Below are 18639 nucleotides of genomic sequence, written 5' to 3' on the forward strand. Positions count from 1 at the left end.
CTCTAGCAACATATAAATTCAGGACTTACCAACGCATATCATCTGTTCATATGCTGGTAGAAACCTCCAAACAACGTTAAGAAAAATGGGATGGAGAGGGTGGAACAGAAGCTTCCATGAAAAGCTGATGATTAGTTTTCAAGAGAAGAGCATTGCTAATGGGGTCAATTCATTTGTGTGTTTATTTATATGTCTTTTGATATTATATTTGTTGCCTTGGGAAAGTTACTTAACATTTTCTGGAAATCAGTATCTTCATCTGTAAAGTGTGTGAAACTCATGGTGTTGTGAACGTTAGGTATTGATGAACGTAAATTCTTAAGAGCAGTGCTACAGGAGTAGTAAAATCCTCAATAGATATTCACTACCAGCTTCTACCCAGTGTTGTGCATCATGTATCAAGTGACCATGAACTACTCGCTTTCCTATGGCATCTGACTCTTCTGTTTGTGTACGTGATAATTCAATAGGGCCCTAGCTACTTAAATTTAGAATGTCCACAAAGCCTATCAGTGATTTAAATATGCAAGGCAGGTAATCGGGGCAATAGGGTGGCTCAGTAGGTTAAGCGTCCCGCTTTGGCTCAGGTCATGATCTAGTGGTTCATGAGTTGGAGCCTGCAGTAGAGTTCTGTGCTGACAGCTCAGAGCCTGGAGCCTGTGTCTCCTGGATTCTGTGTCTCCAACTCTCTCTGCCCCTCCCCTGCTCACACTCTGTCTCTGTCTCAAAAATAAATAAACATTAAAAAAAAAAGGTAAGTAATCAATTTGTGTTGGATCTTCAAGTACACATACAAAGATACAATATAATCAGAAGGATTACATTGGCAGCAGATGAAATTGCTCCTATTGGTCATAAAAGGGATGGAATAGAATTTGAAAACTGAAAGCAACCAATGAAGGAAAGAGCCAGGTAATCGTTTCGTACTAAATGTGAATGGATAATTTGTATATTTCATAATATCATGATAAAAACATTACCCTACCCACAAGCTTAGCTAGAAGTTAAAAGTAGGTGAAAGTCACCTATCTTGTATCCCAGAATCTTTGTTATAGAAAAATCATAAAAAGGTAAGGATGAGAATCAAAAAGAGAATATGCCAGGATTTACTCAATTTATTTTAGGCTGATTTCTTTCTATCTTTAGGCAACTAGTATATCAGGGTTAAGTAAACAGAGATGAGTGGGCAATTGAATAGAATAACTAAAATGGAGGCAGAAACGAAAGAAGAAGTGAATAAGGATAGAAAATTTTTGTATGATCAAATTCTAGAAATGAAATCTGCTGGGTATATTGGTTCTTTATTAAGTCCTTGAAGCTACTAGGGATTTAAAAATAGCTTCAGTCTGTAAAGTTTGCACGGAATTTCCTATTCTTCTTAAACCAACACTTTCACCCAAACCACAGAATGCAATTTCAGTAAGTGCTGAACTTCATTATTTTGAGATCACTTGAGAGCCTTTATGATTTCCTGGAACTGTCCCATCATGCAATACCTCACGATCAGCTGTTCTTAGAAAGTATACTTCTCACAAATACACACTTGATTTTTATGTTCAATCACTGAACAAGTTACCCACCTACGTTTATACCATCTTCTTCCCTCTCCTAAAAAAAAAATCTGTTTGTTTACGGCATTAGCACAACCCATAGAATGGGGATGCGTTACTAGAACATGTTTCACACTCATGAACATTTAATCTACACCCACAGGGGTTTGCCACAGTGAGAAAACTGAAGACAGTGGGGTGGCTAAGTACTTTCATTTTCACATGTATGCTAATAACACAGGTTAACCAAGCCCCACTGAATAAAATATATCTGCCTAAAAAATATCGTTTTCAAAAATGCTTAGGGGTACACGGCAAAGTGGCCATTAACACCAAAGCGTTACTTACAATAACAGTTATAAACCCATTGATACAGATTCATGAAAAGATTCACCTGTGAAAATGCAGAGCAATGCTACCAAGTTCGATACGGTTTCCTCAATAAAATTGGCATCTCTGTGATCTGGCGATTTGGATTCAGTTCCCCTAATGAACAATAACTCCATTGAGAATTGATGGACAGTCGTAACACCGACAACCTTTTTTTTTCATCAGCTGCCTGGTCTCTACCTTGGTTTTCGTTTGCTATCCAATCTTGCTGCTAGCTTTCCAAACGTGTCTCTGAGTCATCATTCATATATACTCTTGCTCCAAACAAAAGGCAGTTTAGTTAACCCATTCATCCAATAATCAATTCACTAGATAGTGAATGCCTACTATGTGCCAACACCCAGCCAGCTGCTGATCTTCACAAACAGAAAATAAAGCGAAGTCTTGTCTTTCATCGCACATACTCCAATGGGAAGCAAGGGTGCGATTACAGGAAACTACAAAGCCTTAGGTGAATCGTGAATCTGTAGGAGAACTGGAAACAAAGGAGTTGGAATTGTTTTTACCAAGCTCCCTGCTGTGTAGGTACATCATGGAGTTCTTGAAAAGTCAAACATTTGAATAGTGTGGAAATTGTTACCATCCCCTTTAAATTTTTTTTTCCAACGTTTTTTATTTATTTTTGGGACAGAGAGGGACAGAGCATGAACGGGGGAGGGGCAGAGAGAGAGGGAGACACAGAATCGGAAACAGGCTCCAGGCTCCGAGCCATCAGCCCAGAACCTGACGCGGGGCTCGAACTCACGGACCGCGAGATCGTGACCTGGCTGATGTCGGACGCTTAACCGACTGCGCCACCCAGGCGCCCCACCATCCCTTTAAAATGTGAGACGCTAATGTCATTTTGAGCTTCCTCCAGCATAAAATAATGGCGCAATTAGGACCAAAAAACGTCAAAGTAACTAGACCAAGTAACTATGACAGTGACTTTTTAAAATGTTAAAATACAAATAGAAGAGATATACTTCAATAATTTAATTTCCTGATAAACCTGTTACATGCTCTCCCCTTCTTTTTTGTTTTTGGAAGCAGTCTTACCTCCTTAATCTTTAAATAAGTTGACTTGCATCATTCAGTTTTTAACCACAGGCTGTTAACATTTGGTTTAGCAGATAGGAAATAGGACTTTGGTTTTTTTAAAGCTAATTTCAAGTCATTGTATTTGACAAGAGATGAGAAACAATGACAGGTGTGTGTTAACTACTCAACCACATGTAGGAACAGGTTTGCCTTTCTTGTCTTCTATGATTGTGTTGTTGTAGGTGGTGGTGTTTTGTGGGGAAGGGAATATATCTGCCAGTTAAAAAGAGAGATATGTGGTATCTTTTATTTAGGCAGATTGAATTTTATTATCTGTTCAGAAATTCTTGCCACAGAACTCGATTTATCAGAAATCATTAACGGATTATATTAATAGCATGGGAATAACAAAGATTCTATATATTACATACAGTTTAATTAATATCAGAGTTGGACCCATTGAGGCAACAGCTAAGAACATTTGTAGACCATCTTGTGTTCTCCTAGCATATTTCTTAATTGGGTAATTAGTGATCTAATTGCAGTAATCACACTCAAGCCTTACCTGAAATTTCTTATAGATGATTGTTCTGAAAAGCCTAAATTTATAGTATTTCATAAGAAAATTGGCACACATTTAAGATTTAAAATTTTTTTATTTTGAAGAGATAACAAGTGAGTGGGGGAAGGGCAGAAAGAAAGGAAGACAGAATCCCAAGCAGACTCCACACTGTCAGTGCAGAGCCTGATGCAGGGCTCAAACTCACAAATCGTGAGATCACGATGTGAGCTGAAATCAAGAGTCAGATGCTTAACAGACTGAGCTACCCAGGTGCCCCCAACTGGGCATAAATTTAAATGTCATATCTAACAAGGTAAAACATGAAAGCATGTCCAGAATGTAAATAAATATAAACAGTTTTTAAGGTAGACGAGTAGGAAGTTCAGGAAGGTTCTTTCATTTCTATTTGAGCATTTAATCACCATATGCTATCAAGATATATCATCAAGAACCCCTCCGATTTAGAAAAAAAATTTTAATGTTTATTTATTTTTGAGAGAGACAGAGACAGAATGCAAGTGGGTTAGGGGCAGAGAGAGAGGGAGACACAGAATCTGAAGCAGGCTCCAGGCTCTGAGCTGTCAGCACAGAGCCTGACGCAGGGCTCGAACTCACGAACTGTGAGATCATGACCTGAGCCGAAGTCTGACGCTTAACCGACTGAGCCACCCAGGTGCCCCTAGAACCTGTCAGATTTAGGCTAGAATCTACCAAAATCCAGTTGATTCTGGGTGCAAAGATAGAATCTGGCCGGCAAACAGAATCTGTGCTTTCATAGACTAACTTAGCAACTTCATGTCTTGAAACCATTTCGGTGGGAAATCTGATTTATTGTTTGACCTGATATCAAACAGAGGTCTTCTTACGTAACATCACCAGCTGCAATAATACTCAACAATGGAGAGCTTAGACGGATCAGGAATGCTCTCTACATTAGGCATTTAATTTATTTAATCCTCACAAAGAGTCTGGGATAAGTAACATTATTTTTTTCCCACTTTACAATTGATAAAACAATTAAAAAGGGGGTAATTTGGTTAATATCACACAGTAAGCTGCAGAAGCTAGAATTCAGACTCTAAGAGACAGGCTTCAAGCCTTGCTCTCTACCACTGGGAAATCTTAAATTAAATTAATTATATATGGGTTCTCTTTCCTTCCTTTCCCCCCCCTCTTTGAAAAAAAAAATATATATGTGCACACATATTTCCCTTTAGCATAGCATCCTCTCTTAATCCAGGCAATATGCAACTATGAATAATGTTCTAAGGTGTTCTAAGACACAGTATATAAAATGCATTACAATATGTTGGAAGAAACCTCGTCGAATATTGTAATTTTCTATTTTAAAATGTAAAGTCAAGGTACGGAAAAATATTTAGATATTTAAATATCTAGCTTAAAATATCAGAATCAGAAAAATAAGCCCTGAAGGAAGAAAACACATCAGAAGAGAAAAAGCAAGTCTCTTTATCATGAAAGCATGAGCACGTTCCAGTCTCAAACTCTAGGCGTAAACAGACAGACCAACATACAATTTTTGAGGAAAAGAATGTCGGTTCTATTTTCTGCTTCAGCGACTGGTTCTTCTGCTACGTGTAAACAGTTGCTTAGGTATTTCTCTGAACTTTCTTTTCAATTTTTACACTTAAAAAATTTTTGGTAGTTGTATTTGGTTGATTTCTAAACTGTCTGCTTATCTCCCTTTCATAGTTTTAAATTATAGGCACAGCTTTTAGAAATGTACAAATGCACAGAAAAGGAAACTAATAATAAAGTTCAGCCTGGATTTCTGTTTAAAATAAAAGTCATCAAGGGGCGCCTGGGTGGCGCAGTCAGTTGAGCGTCCGACTTCAGCCAGGTCAGGATCTCGCGGTCCGTGAGTTCGAGCCCCGCGTCGGGCTCTGGGCTGATGGCTCAGAGCATGGAGCCTGCTTCCGATTCTGTGTCTCCCTCTCTCTCTGCCCCTCCCCCGTTCATGCTCTGTCTCTCTCCGTCCCAAAAATAAATAAACGTTGAAAAAAAAAAACTTAAAAAAATAAAATAAAAGTCATCAAAATAAATGTGTTAGCCGTCAGGACCTTTTTGGCTTATTAGTTACTTCTTCAGCCTTTTACTGCTCTTTTGTGATATTCATCTTCCATATTATTTTTTCCTAAAATTATAGAAATAATAAAAACTACGTAAAATTATTATGATTTATCATGATCTTTTCTTAACCTCTCAGCGTCCTAGTAACAGACGCTTGATATTTCTCCCAGAGAGCCTGTGTGTTACAACTCCCACTGGTCGCAAGAGGCATTCTTACCGGAATCTTCTCAGGATGTCGCTGATCTAATCTAATGTCCCAGCTATGAACATAACAGTCTTGAGGGTCCATCATAACTTCTTACCCTCCAGCACATTTCTGGGTGCATTTCGCTGTGTGTGACAGAAGCTTGACCCGTCAGGCTTAACTAAATATTGGTTTTTCAAAACAAAACAAAGAAGAACGTCCGTTTTCCAAAATACAGAACCCAGAAGTTGATTTTTCACGATGATAAACTGTCGTCCTCCGTGGCAATCCTGTCTCAGGCTCCTTCTATCATTTTAACTCGCTGTCCTTAGCGTACGGGTTCCATCATCCTGGGCTCCCTGAGAGATATTTGCAGTCTCCAGCTCCCTGTGGGCATTGTGGGCAGATACAGATTCAGGAGAAACAAGAGGCAGTAGGAAAGGAAAGTATAAAGGAAACTTTGCCTATTACTCTCTTTTTCATGAAACAGATCTCTATACAAAGAATGATTCCTTTTGCCTCAATGGTATTCAGCAGCAGGACGCTTACTTTACACACGCATGTTGCTGAAAGAGAAAAATGCATTTAACCACCTTTCTAAAAAATTTAGATGCTGAGAATTAATTCCTAAGGAAAGTGATGTAAGTGTATTTTATTCCATTTTTCCCCTTTGTAGAAGCCGTATGAAGTGATGTCTAAATTCTGGCGAGTAACATTCTTTGGGGTATGTCAAAGGATTTGGTAATGTCTGAAAAAATCACAAAAAGGTAATTGATTGTGCTATTGCAATAGCCATCCTGCTCAGGAAAATACTTATGAAGACTTTCATCAAGTCTTTCAAGTGCTTCTTCTTAATATTAAAACTGTTTGCAGTATGCTGACGCCAGTTGTCCAGAATGCCAAAATAATTTCACTCACCGTTATTCATCTACTCTCCTAACTCCCGAGTTCTCAATCATATCCACGGTCTTGCAAAGGGAATGATAACGTAAGCTAGCTTTTCTTTTTTTTTTTTTTAACGTTTATTTGTTTTTGAGACAGAGAGAGACAGCGCATGAACGGGGGAGGGTCAGAGAGAGAGGGAGACACAGAATCTGAAACAGGCTCCAGGCTCCGAGCGGTCAGCACAGAGCCCGACGCGGGGCTCGAACTCACGGACCGCGAGATCATGACCTGAGCCGAAGTTGGACGCTCAACCGACTGAGCCACCCAGAAGCCCCGTAAGCTAGCTTTTCAAGGAGAGATCTAAGCTGTCGAAATGAGCGAATACAACTACGAAATATGACCATTGCCTGTGTCAACCACTACCTGGATGTCATCAGTAGAATGGTCAGGCCAGAGGCACACGCAGTGCCTTGAATACCCCAATAGGCACATTTTCTGAATGCAAGACAAGTACCTAGTCGCTTTATAGTCATTCTGATCTCTTTGAAATCAGAGAGAAGGAAATTTGATACCTTGATGGTATGCCTTTAATACTGTTTTCCTATTTTAAGCTCAGTTAGTGTGTCAGTATTTTCTTAAATTATAGCGCAGAGGGCACTTGTTTTGTGCTTTCTTATGTGCTCATCAAAGAATATCTTTGTAAAGATCAAACAAGTCCCTTTATTATAACAACCATGACTTTGGCTAACCGAAGGGTCCCCCAGCAAATACTCAAACTGAGGGCATTTGTTGGTCGTGAAGTTGTCCAAATACTGATCCAGGCTTGCAAATGATATATTCTGTACTATGTTTTTAAACGGGTGTAGTATAAATGCTTGCAGTTTCTGAAGTTTAAAAAATTTTTCTTTGGCATGTTAAGCACAACGCCGACCGTTCAGGTTATCTGAAAATAAATACCATTAGGGCTGCTTATCTGAACCCTGTCATATCCAAAATTATTGGTTGGTGAAACATAAAAAAAAATCGTAGATATTAAGATTAAAACTTACAATGCATTTAAATTAAATTATGTTAAAATGTAAGTGCCGTTCTGTGTATCACTCCTGTCTCACATATCACACCAGAGAAGTTATAGTGTGCTTTCCTGTCTTACAGGAAAATGTCAGCAAAATTATTCATTCAGGGTGACTGGGTGGCTAATTGGGTAAGCGTCGGACTTCAGCTCAGGTCATGATCAGATGGTTCGTGAGTTCGAGCCCCACATGTGCTCTGGGCTATCAGCGCAGAGCCTGCTTCGGATCCTCAGTCTCCCTCTCTCTCTTCCTCTCTCTCTCTCTCCTTCTCTCTCTCTCTGTCAAAAATAAACAAATATTAAGGGAAAACAATTTTTTTTTAATTTTTATTCATTCTGTAAAATAGCCGATCTACAGGAGCTTTTCCTTGAAATACAGAGGACCGTCCTAATTTACTCAGAGCTGATTTCAAGTAATTAAATTGATGAATCATAACCATTTTTCAGATTGTGCAAAGAATACACACCAGCGGTGTGAAAGTTGTCACGATCATACGTATCCGAATGAACATTTAGCTGGTAAAACATTGATGTGACTCGTTATTAAGTTTCTATTTAGGACGCATGTGCCTTGAAGGACAGGGTCACACAGGTGGAATGGGCAGTGAGTGGTGAAGTCACCAGGCCGGACCCACAAGCTGCGGACCCACAAGCTGTGTGTGCCGTTGCCTCCTGTACCCTCTGCACATGCAATCTGGACCCAGGTTAGGAAGCTAATTAAAACTTCTCCCAAGGCAATCTCAGTCATGAAAGAGGAGGCAGCACTGGAGACAAGAGTAAAAATGCAAAAACCCAAATAACAGTATGATAACATCTCCCCATTCACCACAGCCACAGTCAGAAGGAAATAAATAGAATGCAATCACCAAAATTTATATGAAATTATAAAATTACATTAACAATTAAGATGCGGTGAGCAACAAATGCAGTCCCCAGAACAAAACGTGTCCGATTATTTCACGTGAGGCACTTGGACATATTTGACCAAAATCTGTTCAACGGTCCAATAGAAGCGGGTTATTACCACTGTCAACACGAGGGATAGATGCAGTGGAAAACTGAGCTTCGTCTTCCAATTTTGTGATATTTGGGGATAATTCAGCTGAATTTCTTCGGCCTGAATTAGAGATCTATTCTAATTTTGAGCTTCAGCTATGAATGCATGGAAGAATTCAGTGATGTACACATTAACTAGGTTGTAACTAACCCTAAAACAACATCAATATTTTCATAAATCATGTATTTTATTTTATTTTATTTTATTTTATTTTATTTTATTTTTATTTTTGAGAAAGAGAGACACAGCATGAGCAGAGGAGGGGCAGTGAAAGAGGGAGACACAGACTCCAAAGCAGGCTCCAGGCTCTGAGCTGCCACACAGAGCCCGACGAGGGCTCGAACCCACAAACCACAAGATCATGACCTGAGCGGAGGTCAGACACTTAAACGACTGAGCCACCCAGGAGCCTCAAGAAATCATTTTTTAAAGTCCAGACTTGAATATTACAGGATGCTTACCCAATTGTATATGATGTTGTTCTTTGGAATTTAATCAATCATTTTTTATAAGAGGCATGGAGAACCCTTGTATTTGTCCTTGTCATTTTTACTCAGAATCAATCACATGTCTTCTGTCATGAATCATAATCAGCAGAAAAGAAAACACGCAGAGAGCATCTCACCCAAGCTGAAAGATCCTTCCACCTAATGCTTGAAATCAACATTAATCTGAAGTGAAAGGGAAAAATAAAATGCACTTGTAATCCTACATGCGTTTTGATAAGCTTTGGGAAATTATGAAAAAATATGATCTCATTTTTCAATTGTTATTTTACGTGTCATAAATACAGTACATTTTGCAGGAAAATTAAGACTAGTCATTCATTTTTGTCCTTCAGCTAGTCAACTTTAAATTTTTTAACCCTCTCCAATCATGGTCTTTAAAGCTGAACGTCTATTTTTATGAACTCTTAATGGCTTATAAGGATCTTGTGGAAACTTCCAGAAAAATAAAACTTTATCTTACTTTCATGAAATTGCGGTTTAAGTGTTCAGATCTTAGTATCACATAATCATCAAACACAGAGTCTCCATCAAATCGTACTGGTTTTCTCTAGTGTATCTATTCTCCCACTGTTAGTCTTTTAAATTGCAATTCTAAGAAAAATTCATAATCAGCATTCCAAGATGCAATTATATCTATTTAATAATTATTCAACCCTTGTAGTACATAATTTAAGTTTTGGGATAGAGATTTTATGTGTATACTTAGAATGATTCCTGACTTGGCAAGTATTTCTCTAGTTTTAAGCCATAGTTCTCTACTGATGACGTTTATTCCAAATAATCAGAATACCTTCACGACGTTGTCTGGACGAATATTATTGTATTCATAATTTTGTTTCCTCATTCATGGGTTTGCTTGATATAAAACGTAGTGTCGTTGAGGGTTTAGTTGGGGACCAGTGCTCCCCATGCAGACAGTTGGGCTGATCAAACATCTCAACCCAGGGAACACTGCATTTTGCAGGTGCAGAAGGCTTTTCAGGCAAAACTGGAGGAGTGTTCATGTGACTCATTTCTTGTGGAGCTCGCAGCTTGATTCAACACTCCTAGACTTTCCTGCACAGGGCACAGCCAAGAAATGCGAGCTACGGCTAGGGGCAAGCCTTCCATGCGTGGCCCATTGAGCCCCCACTTTTCTTCCTCATAGGCTGGGATGAAAATGACTGGTAAGTGACCTCATGAGTCATTTATTGTAGGCGAATGGAATCCCCAGAACACAATGTGTGCTGCCTGCCCATAAAAATATTCATCGCCTTGGGCACTGGGTGGTCCAGTAGGTTGAACGTCGGACTTCTTTGGCTCAAGTCACGATCTCACAGTGCATGAATTCAAGCCCCATATCGGGCTCATCACTGTCAGTGTGCAGCCAGCTTAGGATCCTCTGTCTCCCTCTCTCTCTGCCCCTCCCCTGCTCACATGCTCTCCCTCTCTCTCTCACAAATGAATAAACATTAAAAAAATGTTCACTGCCTTGCAATGTGAATCAAAATAAACCTTTCACGTGTTACAGCACTGAGATGTTCAGATTTGTCTCTTACAGAAGGTAGTATTAGCTGAACCAGTTAAGCACCTTTAAAAGAAGACAAAAACCCTTTCCCATCTTCAGTAATGAACCCCCCTACCCGTTCCCCAAAGGCCGCTATTCTGATGCATTTAGTAGTTCATATGTTTTCATATAAATGTACATGTTTGGAGACTATTTTAATGTCCTTCAGTGCATGATACATACAAAATTTTGTTTTTAGTTTTCACACAGCACTTTTGAAAAATCTGTCCATGGGGACGCCTAAATGGCTCAGTTGGTTAAGTGTCCGACTTTGGCTCAGGTTATGATCTTGCGTTTTGTGAGTTCCAGCCACATGTCGGGCTCTGTGCTGACAGCTCACAGCCTGGACCCTGCTTTGGATTCTGTGTCTCCCTCTCTCTCTGCTCCTCCCCTGCTCATGCTCATGCTCATGTTCTGTCTGTCTGTCTGTCTCTCTCTCTGAAAAAAAATTAAGTAAACATTAAAAAAAATTTTTTTAAAAATCTGTCCATGAATTATGCCCACTGCGGGAGCATCCCTCCGAGTACTGTCAGTACTCCAGGACATGCACCTCCTTCCTTGTGTGTCCACTCCTCAGCCAGACCTCCAGATGGGCTCCAGTTTCCCTGGGTGGGAAACAACACTCGAGCAAGCATCTCCTATATGCCCCCCCTACCCCGTGTTAACGTCGACAGGGGTGTGAACTCGGAACAGGATCGTTGGTCATAGGTACGTGAATGCTTAATTGGGTGAGACCAGACTTCTCTTCAGAAACCACAGCTAGAACTTTCTTACCAGCGGTGCAAGTGGGTTTCTACGTTCCCCACATCGCCTAGTTTATAATGGATTTGACAGTGTAGTAAGTGTGAAGTGACAGGACATTGTTCTTTCAGTTGACGTTTTTCTAAATATTAACGAGTTTGAGCATTTTTGCAGGAACTTGCTAGGCTTCTGGGGTTCCCCTTGGACAGACTGCCTGTTTACATCTTTTGACGATTTTCCATAGAAGTTCCTGTCTTCTTATCCTTACGTTTTCTATGATTCTCTTTTCCAGATATTTGTTCTGATCGAATTTTAGACAGCACAAATATCTTTTCCCAGGTTGTCCTATGGTTATAAACAGACTCAAAGCATAGTTTGAGAATATTATAAACGTCAAAAAATCCTGCCTTAGAACAAGCTAATATGTTTATAATTATGAAAAGAAGCATTGCTCTGGTTATCTTTTCTTTTATTGCATAGAGATCATTTTTGTTGAGCAAATTTTCTCAGTACCTCACGTAGTAAGATAGTTTATAATAATATCAACTTGCCAAAGCAAAAGTTAAAAAAAAAACTCATGTCACAAAGATTATTCATATTTACTAATATTTTGTGCATAGGATATTTTGTGCATATATATATATATAATATTTTGTGCAAGTAGATAATTCTGCTTGCAATATTTTCTGTCACAGTAACTCTTGCAATTAAGAGTAATTTGCTTTGTAAATTTTGCTTTGTAAATTACCTTATAAATTTACTTGGTAAATTGTAATAAAAATGTATAATTTTAGCAAAGTTGTTTCTTGTAAATCCAGAGTTTCCAAACGTTTACATTTGATTTGGGCCTTGTAGTTTAGTTGGTCAACCAGCTTCATTTTACTTTTTTTTTTTTTTAATTAAAAAAAAAATTTTTTTTCAACGTTTATTTATTTTTGGGACAGAGAGAGACAGAGCATGAACGGGGGAGGGGCAGAGAGAGAGGGAGACACAGAATCGGAAACAGGCTCCAGGCTCTGAGCCATCAGCACAGAGCCCGATGCAGGGCTCGAACCCATGAACTGTGAGATCAGGACTTGCGCCAAAGTCGGGTGCTTAAATGACTGAGCCACCCAGGCGCCCCTCGTTTTACTTTCTAAACCATCAGTTGGTTTTGGACCAACGATTGTTCCATTTCAAGACTGAAATTTACCATCACAGGACTCCTGTTGTAAGTTACATATTGAGTCAAGGCAGGTGACTCAGTCCAGTAATCGCCATTTGTAAGAAATAGTCAAAGTATAACCCAATGGCTTACTGGCATTGGGCTACTGCAGGCATATTCACATCCTTTCGCTCATGGTTTTCGTATTTGAGACTCCAGCAGCACAAGGGAGGAGCCCTGGATGTAAACACAAGCCCATCTTACCACCTGTGGGAAATGTGGCCTCTCTGTTCTGAATTTCTTTCATTTACTTCACGTGACATTTGTGCGAAACCAATTATTAAATGGATGTAATATACTTACAACAGCACCTGACGCTTGTTAACCGTTCAGTGAATGGCAGTTATTAATATCTTCTAGAAATTTCTCCCATTTCAAGGCCCAGAAATTTCCCACCTTTCCAAGGAATTCCTCCCTTGAGTTTAGGAGAATGTCTCCTCCCTCAAAACTTTTGCGCACAGACGTGATTCACAAGGATTTGGGGACTTGACTATACTCTATATTATACTCTTTCAAAAACATTTTGAGGACGTTAATTCTATCTTTTGAAACATAGAGCAAGTTGCTAAAGAGAGAGACCATTTTGGTATTTTTCACTTATATTAGCCACCTTGGAGAAGGCAGAAGTCTTAAGGATTTCTGACAAACTAATTGTTCTTTACAAAGCACAGCAATTAAGAAATAAATTAAGGGAGTTTGTGCTCATTCTGCAATGATTGTTATTTCGTGGAATGTTTTAAGAGAATAGTTTGAGTTCTTTTATAAGTTTTAATATTAAGTCCCGCACCTGTGATCACATAAGTACCCTTCAGGTAGCATAGTAGTTTCTTACCACGACCTAAAAGATAGCTAAATGTGAGGAATCTGTTAATTCTGATCCTTTCCTTGGTTGGGATGGCCCTATGATGAAGGTATATATTGGAGTGCAAATTAAAGTTTCAATGAGCAGTGGAGGCTGATTCTGATTCAGAATGTGTTTAAACAAATGTCCTATTGATTTTTTTTTCAATGTAAGATCAAATGTATAGTACTGTTTCAGAACTGGCCAGGTGTATACGGTTTAAATTGCCTACACTGCAAGTCGTCAGTGTCCTTTACATAAATCTCCCTTCCTCCTGGGGAAGAGACATTTCTTTCCTCAGAATCTTTGAGAGCTGAGGGATACAGAGGGACATGAAAAGGAGAAAGGATTTAATTGGAAAGCAGGATTTGATGCTGAAACGACTCAACAATTTTCTATAATTATGTTTCCTGCCTCATGGTCAATCCTTTCCCTACACGGGTTTTCAAATTTTCTCTCTAACAAGCGGAACAGACCGTGACTTTTTTGTTTTAGATCTGTCAAAAGTACCGGGGGCCTGACCTTCATGCGAGGGGTACAATGAGCCCCCTCTGCCCACACATCTAGTATCACTGTTGCTTCTGCCCGACCGCTATGCATGTGACACCAGGTTGCTCAGTCTGCAGCCCTCACAACACGACTGTCTCTGCTGCACTGCACTTTTTTCCGCTCTGCCTGGGACAGCCTGTTCCCTTTTTGGAAACATTTACTTTCAGATTGTTTTAATGATCAGGCATCAGTTCCAGTTGGAATTTCTGTCTAGAACTGTAACCGCCCCTTCCCAAGACAACCCTCTGCCTCTGCACACACATTTCACAGGTGTGCTTACCAATACCCCTGCTCATCGCCGTGTCTGTCGAACTGTGTTAGAGCGATTTCCATCTTCTCCTCTACACTGGGACTCTCTTCTTTCATAGCTCTATGTGCTTGACTCGTAACAAACCTGCAAAAGTAGCTTGTTGCGGGGCGCCTGGGTGGCTCAGTCGATTGAGCACCCTGCTCTTGATTTCAGCTCAGGGTGTGATCTCAGGGTTGGTGGGATCGAGCTTCTTCGGGCTCTGCACAGACAGCGTGGAGCCTGCTTGGGATTTTCTCTCTCTCCCTCTCCCTCTCTGCCCCTCCCCTGCTCTCTCTCACTCTCAAAATAAAGAAATAAACATATGTCTATATATTTAGCATTCACATGCTCAAGTATATATATACTTTAATTATATTATATTATATTATATATACTTTAATTAAATATATAAGTATATATATGTATATTTATTTATATATTATATATACAAAGTCCATATATATAGATATAGTAGTTTGTTGAATAAATGGCTCAGTTAAATACCTTTGCCTAAAACTGTTGATCTGTATAGAGACTGAGTTGAATGAGAAAACGTACTTTTATCTCTTTGCTTTGCCTTCAACTATTTCAACCACATGCAGCGGTAAAAATGGCACTTAGGCTTTATATTTTGAACAAAAACAAAGAAATATGCACCCAAGCTTATATCCATGTAGGGGAGGAAAAAAATAATTCTATCTTTACCCTTCTAGGTTCTTAGCTGAGACCCCCTCCCTCTCCACCAATACCCTCCCCACCACAATAAAAGACAGAACAGGAGAATCTGGTGAGAAAGACCCATGATAAGCTGGTAAGCAAGCATGGTTAAAATGTGATACAAGCTATAAAAAACTAAGAAAGGTACAGACAAAAAGAAGAGTTTCCTTTAGATAGAGCCAGCAGGAAAGTACAGTCATTACTTGCCTGATACAGACGCCTCTGTCTGGGATTCTCTCACCGTCCGCCGCACACACAGATTTTCATCTGCTTGCTGTTTGCTTCCCGTTGTAATGAATCTAGATGTGGGCCTCATTCATTTACATAATAAAAAAATTAAGGGGCTCCTGGGTGGCTCAGTCGGTTAAGCATCAGACTTAGGCTCCGCTCATGATCTCAGGGTTCACGGGTTCAAGCCCCGCATGGGGCTCTGTGTTGATGGCTCAGAGCCTGGAGCCTGCTTGGGATTCTGCCCCTCTCTCTCTGCCCCTGTCTTGCTTGCTCTCTCTCTCTCTCAAAAATAAACATTAAAAAAATTTTAAAGTAAATATTAAGTATTATGTTTCGGCAATTTTGCTGCAATTAGAAAATAAAAGAGCCCCTGCCCCTGCCCCGTGGAACTTCCAAAGCAGGCGTGTAAATATGGATGCAGCAGTTAGTACCAGGATTCCGAGCACAAGGAAAGGGGAAGCCGGGGCACGGAGGCGGAGCCAGCAGACCCTCCCTCAGTAGGTGACGTTTGAGCTGAGATTCTAGAAGGCATAGAGGTCAACCAGGCAAAAGGAGAAGTGGAATTGGGATCTTAGAGCCTGAAAGAAGCTTGGTGAAAATCAGAAAGCACAGAAATATTTTGCATCTGCGAGCGGGTGCGTAAGGGGGGGCTTCTGGACGCGAGGAGGCTGAGATTCACCTCTTCCGCACAGTCGCGTGCTTCTGCCGGTCTGTGCTCCAAGGACACCATTTTTCCAGACGACCTTCTCCAGGACGCTGGAGAGCTCTGGGCTCCAGAAGATAGAGGCAGCGCCTCCCGTCGGATCAAAAGGGAACCGTGCTTCCTCTTCAGTAGAACAGACAAGGGTTCTCGACAAGGAGAGACAGATGTCGCCAACGTACATGACACTTGAAAACTGAGTTAGAGGTGCCGCATTTATCTGAAGACCACGAGAAAGCATTAATATGTTCGAATGAGGCATTCTGGGTGACGGGTAAGCTTTGAAAAGGAGTTGGGGAAGAGGGAAACCTTGAGGTACTTGGGATATCCACCTGGGAGAGTTGTGTAGGCAGATGGATGAAGACTGTCAGGCTGACGGGGGAGATGTAAGAAGGAGATACAGGGGCGCCTGGGTGGTAGGTTGGGCATCTGACTTTGGCCCAGGTCATGATCTCGCGGTTCGTGGGTTCGAGGCCTGCGTCGGGCTCTGTGCTGACCGCTCGGAGCCTGGAGCCCGCTTTGAATTCTGTGTCTCCCTCTCTCTCTCTGCCCCTTCTCTACTCATACTCTGTCTCTCTCTGTCTCTCAAAAATAAATAAACATTGAAAAAATTTAAAAAAAAGTAGGAGATACAGCTTTACAAATGAATATAAATAAAGCTACGGAAGTAGATGCAGTGACCTAGAGAGAGTGAGGCCAGAGCAGATTCGTGAATAATTCTAATACCTTATTTGAAGTTCTTATAATGGGCATTCTGCTTCAAACTTTCATAGCAACTGCAAGTACATTCTTCCTGGGTTCAGAACATTACAGTTTTTAAAGTACGTGTCAGTGTAACTCTTTCTTTATACATAGACTTCGACCCACCACGTTGTATTTAACTTTGTATCTTGTACAATATGTCATACATAATAAGTATTCACTTATCTCCTACTGAAATTTGTTGAAAGAATATCCATGCTGTTTCTACGGACAAGGTCTGGAGATAATTCTTTTCCCCAAATGTGTGCTAAATTGGTGGAGAAACTTTTAGCGCGTGTACTTTGAATCACGTAATCCTAAATACAGACACAACACCCCATTGTGCCCACATTTAAAACTACCTCCTTTTGGGTTGCTGGATTTCTTTTGCTTTTATGGTTTCCATTCAGTTAGCTAAATAATTCCCTGTTATGTGTTTGGATACAGCCCGTAGTTCTAGGCAGGGATAAAAATGTGTCTCTAAGGACCCATTGAAAAGCAAAGCTTTGCATATGACAATTAAGTAACAAAAATTCCTCATAATTTTACAATTTATTCACGGATTTTTTTCTTTTTGTGTAATTGTACAATTATGATGATGTGAGTGCAATTTAGGTACAACATCTCACATTTTCATTTATTGGTTTTAGTGAGTTTTTAGTTGTATCATTTAAATTGACTTTCTTTTTTACTAATCAAATGGACTCTGAGCTTCATATTTTTATGAAGTCCAAAATGCGGACTTCACATACTGTTTTCTGTCCAGGTACTGGGTTGGGAATGCCACATTTGATATGTCAGGGTAACAATAGAAAGTAACATGTTTCCATGGCAAAATTTATGGCAAATTTGAAGGCTAGTAGATGAAGGAAAGGCAGAAGGCATAGGGAAAATGAAAATTCTGTCACCAAAGTGGCTTCATCAATGATAATTTTATCTCCAATAATCCTTATTTTGACCATTATGACAGATTTCACTTCTTAGTGGTTTAAAAAACCATCTTCTCGATAGTGTGACAGTCTTCCGTAACCATTCGCATGAAGGAGGTGACCAGAACCTCAGAAGCTCGGCCACGTGTCACCGAATCAGTGACGCTGCCTTCAAAATGCATAACACAGTGTTGTCTGCAAAAGAACAAACACAGCCCATTATAGACAATTGTATTTGTCAGATAACTACAATTACGTGTCCCAGTTGTTATAATTACGTTGTCCCAGTTGTAAGGCCTAAATATTTCTAAGCCCCAACTCTGGACCATATCCACAGCTGAAATGGCAACAAGAGAAGCCAAGTACGTATATCAGAAGTGGGTAACAGTTGTTTGTAATTCTTCAATTGGTGAGTAACATTTAATCCTGATTAGCAAAATAAGGCAAAAGGCTTGAGAGATTTGCCCTAATATTACATAATAATGATGAATTAAATGATTGAATTCTTTGATGCAGAAGGCCCTTCATCAGGTCTTTATGTATGTTCCAATGGTTACTTTTTGAGTGAGAGCAGATGTCCTGAACTTTCTACACTTGATCTTAGCCAAAAGGCCAAGAAGCGATGTCCTGGACTTTCTTATCCTGTGAAATTATGAAGAGTCAAAGTCAAGAATATCTGTTTTTAGCACAAAATATGACCTGTACTAAGGAAAATAGAATTTTTTTTCTGTCATCTTATCCTCTTGTAATTCTGCATATAGGAGATACATGGTTATGATCACATTTCATTTACACTGAATATCAACCCCTCTTTTCCTCACTGACTTATAA

General features: G+C 39.8%; 1 non-coding gene across 1 annotated transcript; it reads right to left on the reverse strand.

Annotated features, from left to right (window-relative positions):
- Positions 1-18237: 18237 nt before the first annotated feature.
- On the reverse strand, positions 18238-18432 carry LOC122471103. The gene has a single exon (XR_006294114.1). It is a non-coding gene; the product is annotated as a U2 spliceosomal RNA (small nuclear RNA).
- Positions 18433-18639: the final 207 nt, after the last annotated feature.

This window comes from Prionailurus bengalensis, chromosome D3 (genome assembly GCF_016509475.1).
Source record: "Prionailurus bengalensis isolate Pbe53 chromosome D3, Fcat_Pben_1.1_paternal_pri, whole genome shotgun sequence".
Lineage (NCBI taxonomy): Eukaryota > Metazoa > Chordata > Mammalia > Carnivora > Felidae > Prionailurus > Prionailurus bengalensis.